This window comes from Chrysochloris asiatica, unplaced genomic scaffold, assembly GCF_000296735.1.
Source record: "Chrysochloris asiatica unplaced genomic scaffold, ChrAsi1.0 scaffold00133, whole genome shotgun sequence".
Classification (NCBI taxonomy): Eukaryota; Metazoa; Chordata; class Mammalia; order Afrosoricida; family Chrysochloridae; genus Chrysochloris; species Chrysochloris asiatica.
Genome location: NW_006408651.1, coordinates 8,837,750 through 8,847,476, shown reverse-complemented (window position 1 = coordinate 8,847,476; position 9,727 = coordinate 8,837,750).

Genomic DNA, 9,727 nt, shown 5'->3' with positions numbered 1-9,727 from the left:
CCAGCTGTGAGCCTTCCAACCTTCTAAGTATTCCTTTATATGTGGTTCAGAGTTCTGGGACCATCCCCTGAACCTGCTTGGTCGGGTATTCTGTGTTGTTGTTGGCGGAGCTCCTTTATTGCACGTCCACCCGATCCACCATCTATTTTTTCTCTAGGTGAGGACTTTTTCATAGTAAGAGTTGTTAAGTACCATCGAGTTGGTTCCGACCCATAGCGACCTGTATAGGGTTTCCAAGGAGCTGCTGGTGAGCTTGAACCGCTGACCTTGCGATTCAAACTGCCTTGCAGTCTAGCGCATTAACCCCAGCACCACACCAAAACTCCACAGTAAGAGTATATGTATGGAAAAATCAACATTATGTTGGGATCATAGAGCCTGGGTTAAGAGCCATCGTTTGGCTGCTTCAAAGTTGCAACCATGGAGACTCACATGAGCTCTTCAGGGCCTCTTTCTGACCTGAGAAATAGGGAGGGAAATTGTTATGGATTGAATTCTGTACCCCTCCCCAACGTATTTGTTGGAGTCCTGACCCCCAGCCCTGTGGGAAGAGTTTAGGTATGTTATGCTAATGAGATTGTAGCAATGTAGAATGTGTATTAAACCTAATCATTTTTGAGATACATAGAAAAAATTATTTCTACTAGGGTCCCAGCTCATACTTAAACATGTGGATGTTTGCAAACAAGTTCTCCCAGTAATACACTTGTCTTAGTCACCTTTGTTGTTGTTGTTGTTAAGTACCATGAAGATGGTTCTTAGTGACCCTGACTTACAGCAACCCTGTATAGAGTTTCCAGCAGTGACTGGTCGGTTTGAACCATTCACCTTGTGGTTCAGTCTGACCTTACAGCTTTATCCTTAGTCATCTTGTTTGGCAATGAGTTGGTTCCAACTCATAACAACCCTGTATAGGGTTTTCAAAGTTGTAAATCTTTACTGGAGCAGAAAGCCTCATCTTTCACCCACAGAGTGGCTGGTTCATTGGAACTACTGACTTTGTGGTTAGCAGCCCAGCTAACGACTACGCTACCAGAGCTTCTTTAGTCACCTCGTTGTTAAATGCTGATGAATCTGAGCCCCCATCCTTTGGAGCCAAACTGACCTTGTGGTCTAGTGCATTATCCCACAGCACCACACCAGGACTCCTCAGTCACTTTGTTGTTGTTGCTACTATTAAGTGCCGTCAAGTTGGTTCCAACCCATAACAACCCTGTATATCATTTCCAAGGAGTGGCTGGTAAACTTAAACTACTGACCTTGCAGTTCAAACCAACTTTGCAGTCCAGCACATTAACTCACAGCAACACAGTCCTATCAAAAGAGTGGACTTTGCTGGGTCAGTTAAATTCAAGGCAAAGAGGTCAGTTCAGAAAGGTATGACAACTGTTTTACTGGGACTAAAAAAAAAAGTTAGTTTAGATAGATTTTCTTGAAGGACATAGTTTTAAAAAACTGGGTAGAAAAATTGCATTCATGAGAAAAAGGTTCAGAAAAGTTGCACCAAGGAAACTTTCCCCATCAAGACATTACACCTGGCAATACATAATACCTTATATTCTAAGATAGCCAGTTTTGTTCTATGAGAATTTCGTTGTGGAAGCTTACCCCTTCTACCCTACAGCCCTGATCTTGCTCCTTCAGACTTCTTTTTGTTTTCAAAACTCAAAAGAACAGACTTCTGCAAGATGGCAGACTGGGCAGACATACTACAAGGACCTTCTACAACAAAGATATGAGAGCCAGCCTTCTAGTCACTTCTTGAGGGAAAGATGAGGCTCTCTGCTTCAGTGAAGATTCAAAAATCGTGGCATAGGGTGAGCTATGGTCCCAGGTGAGTTAAACCCAGGTGAGCTAGGCCCCAGGTAAGCTACAGCCCAAGTGAGCTACAATGACCCTGGGTGAGCTGCAGCCTGGGAGAAGGCCTGATATGCAAGAAAAAGAAGAATTATGAAAACATATTAAAAACTTCATGCCTCAAGATTGAGACTTGATCACAGTGAAGGGTTTGAAAGAGGAGGTGGGAAGGGTGTGCCACTGTTACTTGGAAACTGCGCATTATATAATTGTTCAAACAAACAAAAGAAGCAATCTATGATGGTTAAGGGGGTTGGGGAATGGTGAGGGAGGGAAAATTATTCCTGGATGAGAGAGCAGAGACATGTAGATATAGGTGACAGGGTAGACAATATACAACAAGAGGAAGGTTAGCAGAGGAAAGATGAAGGCAACAGGAAATACAGAGAGGAATGTAATAGTTTAGTGAGTAGAGGTAAATGTTAACTGTTGGTAAGTGGAGGTATCTGCAAACATGTAACAAAGCAAAGCATATGTTGTTTTTTTTTAATGCAACATTGATGATCTGCTCTGTAAACCATCACTAAATTCACAATGTTGTTGTTGTTAAATGTTGTCAAGTCAGTTCCGACCCATAGCAACTCTGTATAGGGTTTCCGAGGAGTGGCTGGTGAGCTTGAACTACAGACCTTACAGTTCAAAATGACCTTACAGTCCAGCGCATTAACCCACAGCCTTATTATCAGGACGCTTAAATTCACAATAAAAAGTTAAAAAAAGAAAATAAAATCCATTGCCCTTGAGTCACTTCTGACTCACAGTGATTCTAAGGGCAGGGTAGAACCACTCCCTACTGTTTTGAAGATTGTAAATCTTTATGGGAGCAGACAGCTTCATCTTTCTCCTATGGAACAGCTGGTGAGTTTGAATTGCTGATCTTTTGATTAGCAGCCCAATGCTTAACCCACAGTGCCACCAGGGCCCCTGCAAGGTAGTTTTTTTTGTCGTTTTTGTTAAGTACTGTGTCATATCAATTTCAACTCATGGCAATCCTGTGTGTGGTCCCCAGAGTTTGAGCCCATGACCTTGTGGTGGGAAGTCCAGTGCTTATTCTACAGAGACACACAAGGGAAGTAGATAATTCCTGTTCTCAGTGGCTTTCTTTTGAGCCCTTACAATCCTATCGTGGATGCTAATGTAAAAAGATGTACTATTGATTTGAAAGGCAATCTTAATCTGCATGGCTTTTACCAACCATTCTTACTGTAGTTGATATCTCTTCTACTCCACTCCTGCATGTATTGAGGCTAATCCTGCCTAAATATGTGTGTCTTGTTGCTGAGAAGTACCATCCAGTCTCTTTGGCCTCATAAAGATCCAAGTGACTGCGTGGAACTAACTATCTGATTTCCTGTCTGGTGTGGTGCTATAGGATAAGTACTGGACCTCAAGGTTGGTTTGAATCACAGGGCTGGTTGTTCGAACTCACCAGCCAGCCACTCCTTAGAAACCCTACACAGGGTCACTGTGAGTCTGAACTAACTAGAGGGCACTTAACAACAACAAACCCTCAAAGAACATTTCAAAGGAACATGATTTAAACCTCTTGAGGACCCCAAAACTGGTGTCAAGTGAGTGGCACAACTTGAAGAATGAAGAATTCTTAAAGAAAGGGTTAAAGAGATGGAACCACTGCCTTCAGAGCTTCATACAATAGAGGGGGGATATGTTGAGAAACATTAGCGTCACATTTTGATTTTTGTTGTTTAATAGAAGTTTCTATGGGCTAGCCACCTGGGAACTATTGGTGTGAGGAGCTGGCATTACTGATGGTACTGGCATTCCTGTGTTTCACTTAGTTGCCCCTGGTCCACCTGTAGTACCTCCTGCTCTGGTGGGGGAGAACCTCCAGTCACTGCTGAAGGACCTGGTCTGGTCTTCATTGTGGTTTTCATCATGATTTTATTCCCCTTGAGACTGGGGATACATTATGATCAACGTGGCTGCTGGCTAGTTATATGGCTTTGTCTTGGGCATGGGACTGATGGTGGTGGGCTTCCTCATCAGCACCTTTATTGCTCCACATGTCTGGCAAGTGGCTGCTCACATCCTAGCTGGCCACTAGAATCCAGAACAGGGAGAAGCTGAGCACATTTATTCAGTCATAGAAGGAGGAAATGGCTTGAATGTGCTGGAGATAGCCCATATCTTCTGAGCTGCAGAAGATTAGACTGTTGTTACCCAACTGTCTGATGACATCTTCGGTTGGACTGCTTCTTACCCAGCTTCTCAATTCTTACTTGGGTACCATCGTGCAGACAATGGAAGCTATTATTGCAGAACAGTGCTAATGGAAATTTGGTTTTCGATTTATAGATTCTTAACATGTGTATCATTGTTGTTAAATGCCATCAAGTTGATTCTGACTCATAGCAACCTAGTATAGGGTTTCCAAGGATCAGTTGGTGTGTTTGAACTGTTGACCTTGAGATTAGGAGTCCAGTGCTTATCCTATAGCATCACACTAGGACCCCATTATAAATGTAGTTTTCATTTTTATATAGTTCAGCAAGTTCAAGTGGAATTGGATGCAGCTAAAGGAGCTCTGGTTGCGTAGTGGTTACGAATCGGGCTACGAACCTTAAGGTCAGCGGTTTGAAACTACCAGCTGCTCCACGGGAGAAAGATGAGGCTTTCTACTCCCGTAAAGATTTACACCCTCAGAAGCCCTGTACAGGGTCGCTATGGGTCAGAACCGACTTGACGGCACTTAACAACAACAACAACAACAACATTGTAATTTGAGTGGTGCTGTAGGACAAACACTGGACTGTTAACAGTAAGGTCAGTGGTTCAAGCCCACCAACTGATCATCAGAAACTCTATACCTGGTCATTATGAGCTGGAACTGACTCAATGGCACTTGACAACATTAACTATCACAGTTTGTGAAATGGAACTGAAAAACCTCTCTGGTTAAAGGTGGTGTTGTTGTTCTTAGGTGCCGTTGAGTTGGTACTGATACATAGTGATATTATGCACAGCAAAATGAAACACTGTCTGGTCCTGCGCCAACCTCATAATGCTTGCTATATATACTTCAGCCCATTGCTTCTGCCACTGTGCCAGTCCATCTCGTTACGGCTCTTCCTATTTTTTGCTGAGCCTCTAATTTACCAAGCATCATATCCTTCTCCAGGGACAGTTCCCTCCTGATAATATATCCAATGTTACAAAATCTGAACATCCTAGCTTCTAAGGAACATTTTAACTGTGTTTCTTCCAATAAAGACTTGTTTGTTCTTCTAGCAAGACATATGATCTTCCTTATTCACTGTCCAACTTTCACATACCTATGAGACTATTGACAATACCATGGTTTGGGTCAGACACACCTTAGTCCCCAAACAAGACCTCTCTAAAATGCTTTTCAACATTTTAAAGAGGTCTTGTGCAGCCAATTTGCCTAATGCAATGCATTTTTTAAAATTTCTTCATTAACGTTCATGCAGCCAAATGGCTTTGATCTCCATCCCTTAGTATTTTAAACCCTCTTTGGTTTCAGCAAGCAAGGTTGTATCATCTGCATATTGCAGTTGTTAGCGAGTCTTCCTCCATTCCTGATGCCATGCTCTTCTTCATATAATCCAGTTTCTTGGATTATTTGTTCAGTGTACAGATTGAATAAGTATGGTGAAGGAATACAACTCTGGCACACACTTCTCCAAATTTTAAACCATTCAGTATCCACTAATCTGTTCCAATGATTGCCTCTTTTTTGTATGCAGGTTCTTCATAAGCACAACTAATTGTTCTGGAATACTCATTCTCCACAATGCTATCCATAGTGTGTCATGATCCACATAATCTAAAGCCTTTGCATAGTCAGTAGAGTATAGATAAATATCCTTCTGGTATTCTCTGCGTTCAGCCAAGATTCATCTGACATCAGCAATGATATCACTCATTTCATGTCTTCCTGAGTCTGACCTGAACTTCTGGAAGTCCCCTGTCAATAAACTGTTGTAGTCAATTTTGGATTATCCTTAGCAAAAATTTACTTGCATGTGGTATTAATGATATTTTTCTGATGATTTCTGTATTCTTTTGGGTCACCTTTCTTTGGAGTACAAATATGCATATATTATCATCAGTTGGCCACATAGCTGTCTTCCAAATTTCTTAGCATAGATGAGCTAGTACCTCCAGTGCTGTCTCAGTTTGTTGAAAGAGTCTGATTTGTATTCCATCAATTCCCAGAACCTTGTCCTTTTCCAATGCCTTCAGTGTACCTTGTACTTCTTCCTTTAGTAACATTGGTTCTTGGTCATTTGCTACCTCTGAAATGTTTGAACATCGACCATTTTGTTGTGGTACAGTGACTGTGGATTCTTTCCATCTTCTTCATATGCTTCCTGCATCATTCAATATTTTGTCCATAGAATCCTTCAGTATTGCAAGTTGGGGCTTGAATTGTTTCCTTAGTTTTATCAGCTTGAGAAATGCTGACTATGTTCTTCCGTTTTGGTTTTATAAATCCAGTTCTTTGTACACTTCATTATAATATTTAACTTTGTCTTCTTTAGATGTCCTTTGAAATTCTCTGTTCAACTCTTTTACCTTATTTTTCCCATTTGCTTTAACATCTCTATACTGGAAAGCAAGTTTCAGAATCTCTTCTGACATTCATTTTGATCTTTTCTTTTTTTCTTGACTTCCTAATTACTTTTTTGATCTTTTCTTTCTTTCTTGACTTCCTAATTCCTATGTAATGTTCTTGATGTCATCCCACAACATTTCTGGTCTTTGGTCATTAGCATTTAATGCATTAAATCTGTTCTTTAGATGGTCTCTAAATTCAGGTGGGAGTTATTCAAGGTCATATTTTGGCTCTTAGGGACTTGTTGTAATTTTATTCAGTTAAGGTCTGAACTTGCCTATGAGCAATTGATGGTCTGTTCTACATTCTGCCCCTGGCCTTGTTTTGGCTGATGATATGGAGCTTTTCCACCATCTCTTTCCACACATGGAGTGAATTTTATTTCTAGTTAAAGGTACTCCACCAAATACCAGTGACCCTTCACTTCTCAACAAGAGAAATGACCCTAACATTTTCTACACAAGAAAATGACCCTAACATTTTCTAGAGATGGCAACACTATTGTACAAGGGGGTTTCAAAAACAGTTTATAGAAAAACAGATGTACAAGGGGTTTCAAAATCAGTTTGTGGGAAAATTGATTTAAAATATAGAAATACCATACATTTTTGGAAACTCCCCTAAAAATGTATGGTTGTCAAGAGCCTGGCATGTTGTCCCAAATTTAGCAGTCACTTGACTAGTGGGTAAAGAGACAAGTTCAAATTATACTATGTCACAGACAAAACTGACCAGTTTTTAAATTCTATGATTCAAATCTTTTCCTGAGTAGTGTCTTTTTTTAAAAAATAAAATCCACCCATGAGGATTGTATGTATCTTTCCTACTTACTAAGATGAGTATAATTATGCAATTTTAAGTATATTTTATTGTTGGATGTTCTTTGCTTTGTTAGTCTTTCCAAACAGGTAAACGGGTTGTGTAGTTTTTTGGTTTTTTTAATTGTTTTAAGTAGAACTACTTTGCTTCCCCATTTCTTACTAGCTAGAAAACACATTCATTGTTGGTTGAATGTATTTTTTGCAATCACCACATTGTTGCAGAGCCATTTACACACAGCCATGTAAGTTTATATTTTACATTGTGGAAATGAAGTGCTCTTAAACATACTTTTTTATTTTCATTGTGTCATCTACAAAGCAAAAGGGAAATGATTTAAAGGATAGTGGCTCAAATGAAAACATGTGTTCTATTTCCATTAAGTTGGTTTTATCCTGGTGTGGTGCTGTGGGTTAATGCGCTGGACTGCAAAGTTAGTTTGAACTGAAAGGTTGGTGGTTCCAGCTCACCAGTTGCTCCTTGGAAACCCTCTAGAGGGTCACTATGGGTCAGAACCGACTCAGCAGCACTTAACAACAACAACAACAATCCTTGCTAGGTTTTCCATCAAAGGGCTTTTCCATTGCAATCTTAATAAAGTATTTTATTAAAGTAAGCTTTTCTTCTTTTTTATATTCACAATTAGCCTTTGAAATGAAAACATTAGTCCTTTAAAATGGTGGATCATTGAAGATGTCACTCAAATGGACTTGTTTGATCAAAATTCCTTTTTTCAAAATCAAGTTTTAAAATTGTATTTATCATTCCATTAAAGTACATATGAACTGAATGGAATACCTAAAATGGGACTAGAACTTGCCCAGTTAAAGAGGCTTTCTGTGGAGCCTTTGCATTGGATAAGACCATAGGTGGAATCCTGATCCCCATCCCGAATCTTCTGAGGTGGGAAATGTCCACTTGAAAGGACAAGAACACCAGCCTAGAGCAGCTAGAAGAACAGAAAATACTTCTTGAAAGAAAGACCAGCAGGAAAAATAAAAATAATAACGGCAGTCTGATTGCCTACAAGAACAAGAAAGTTGTTCGCCCAGGAGTCATCAAGGCAAGCAGTTGGGTACCCCTTCCAAGACTGAGACTCAAGGGGAAGACACGAGCAGGCATGTAATCTTGCTGGTGACCATGATGGTCTACCGATAGGGGAAGTGGGCAGGAAATCAGCAATGAAGTTGTGAGCTAAGTCTGACCATGTTCATAGACTCCTGTCAACCTAGATTGAGACCTGGTTGGCCAGCAGTATAAAGAGACCTGGAACTCCTGCGCCCAGGGACAGGGACATAGCTACAGAGGACTAGAGCAGAGAGTGAAGCGTCCAGCTGATATGAAGTGAGGGGGGATGCACAAGAATTCCCATACTTGCAGATAGTACCATTTGTCCTGGCTTCAATGACTGGATGATCAGAATTGGTTAGAGGAAGGAAGAAGAGGAAAAAAGAATAATCCACTACAATTTGATGAACTTGACTTATACTTATGGAATCAGTAGCTCAAAAGAGGGAACGAATCTTTACAACAAGGATCATTCCCAGCCCCAGGGTTGACAAGGATGGGCAGTTTAGACATTGGCTACCCAAAATGGGGGTGAGGCGGGCTACAAAGGCACAAAGTGACTGGCTTACAAGCTTTCAAGAGGAATCCTAGTTCCAGAGCTGTGGGTTAAGGTAGAATCTCCAATGATTAGTTTCCAAGTTGTCTGGATGGTGCTGGTGAAAGGAGATCAGGATCAGACTCTTGTGCTTCAATAGTGAATAATCGCTATCTGGGCTGATTGTGACTGTTGCTAATGTAAAGGTAGATGTTTTCTAACAAAAGGAGGGGGTGGTTGATCTTGCAGTCCAGAACGGAGGACCCTGGGGCCATCAAGGGAGAAGACTGGAGTACGGGACACTATCCAGAGAAGCAGCGATGCCAGAGGCAGAGACAGTGACGTGGAGAGATAGAGCTGTTGGTGACTCTGGACTCAGGGAGGGAGAGGGACTGTGTGCTGATGGCTGGGGGGCAAGCTTGTTTGAATGCTTATATATTCCTGAGTTCTTCGGTGTGCATCCAAAATAAATAAATAAATAACAGAGGTAATGGAAGCAAATGCTGTTGAATGATGAATGATGGAGGGGATTGTAATCATTGCAATGAAACAAAATATGATATGATAAATGTAAAGCTGATATTCTCCCATGTAAACTATCACTCAATTCACAATAAAAACTTTTAAAAAAAGTACCTATGTATTTGTCTCCATAATCTTTGGCTTTGAAACTATAAATATAATATTAACTTTATGCTCAGATTTGCCATACTATCAAATAGGCTTTATTTTTTTCTGATAATGCTCAGGAATTCTGAAATGTGAGTGTCTCAGTTCTTTTGCTCATGTAGCATGAAGTATTTCTTAATATACTTAACACACCCAGTTGGTGGGTTTAATTTGGTATA